The following is a 229-nucleotide window of genomic DNA, read 5'->3' as shown; positions in this document are numbered from 1 at the left end:
CCCTCGCCCACTTCTAGATATTTATTTGAGTACATCCCTGCTGCCGTTGCCTCAGCGCTTCCCCCAGCCCAGGAGGTTGCTGTGAGCTCCCGGCGCCACACCGCAGGAGCTGAGTCCTGTCACTGGACTCCCTGGTCTTGTAGCTGATTTTGGTATTTAAGTTTTGTTTTAGTTCTTGGGAGGTATTTTGGGTTTGGTTTTATTTTTTTTAACTCTTGTTCTTTTAACT

The sequence above is a fragment of the Acanthisitta chloris genome, unplaced genomic scaffold (assembly GCF_000695815.1).
Source record: "Acanthisitta chloris isolate BGI_N310 unplaced genomic scaffold, ASM69581v1 scaffold41467, whole genome shotgun sequence".
In the NCBI taxonomy this organism is placed as follows: Eukaryota; Metazoa; Chordata; class Aves; order Passeriformes; family Acanthisittidae; genus Acanthisitta; species Acanthisitta chloris.
The sequence above is the reverse complement of the archived record's forward strand: the minus strand, read 5'-3'. Positions refer to the sequence as shown.